General features: G+C 42.9%; 1 pseudogene; it reads left to right on the top strand.

The window, feature by feature from the left end:
- LOC114076859 overlaps positions 1-275 on the top strand; it is a 12,914-nt pseudogene that overhangs the window by 799 nt on the left and 11,840 nt on the right.

Raw genomic sequence — 275 nt, 5'->3', positions numbered from 1 at the left:
AATTGCACCAAGTATGGGACGACGGAGTCCACGACGGTCCGTTGTGACCGCGACGGTCCGTCGCAAGGTCCGTCGACCCAGCCGCATTTTGGCAGATTTCCAGCAATTAGAATTCTTGTTTAATTAGGTTTTGTGTTTTTATAAATAGTTCAAAAAACCTCGTTTTTGAGGTTAGACACCTGATAGTTAGACACCTCATAGTTAGACACCTGATAGTTAGACTCTTAGATTGTGGAAACTCCGTATTCGTAAACATTGTATTGTGAGATTCTCGA

Source organism: Solanum pennellii, chromosome 4 (assembly GCF_001406875.1).
Source record: "Solanum pennellii chromosome 4, SPENNV200".
In the NCBI taxonomy this organism is placed as follows: Eukaryota; Viridiplantae; Streptophyta; class Magnoliopsida; order Solanales; family Solanaceae; genus Solanum; species Solanum pennellii.
The sequence above is the reverse complement of the archived record's forward strand: the minus strand, read 5'-3'. Positions and strand labels throughout refer to the sequence as shown.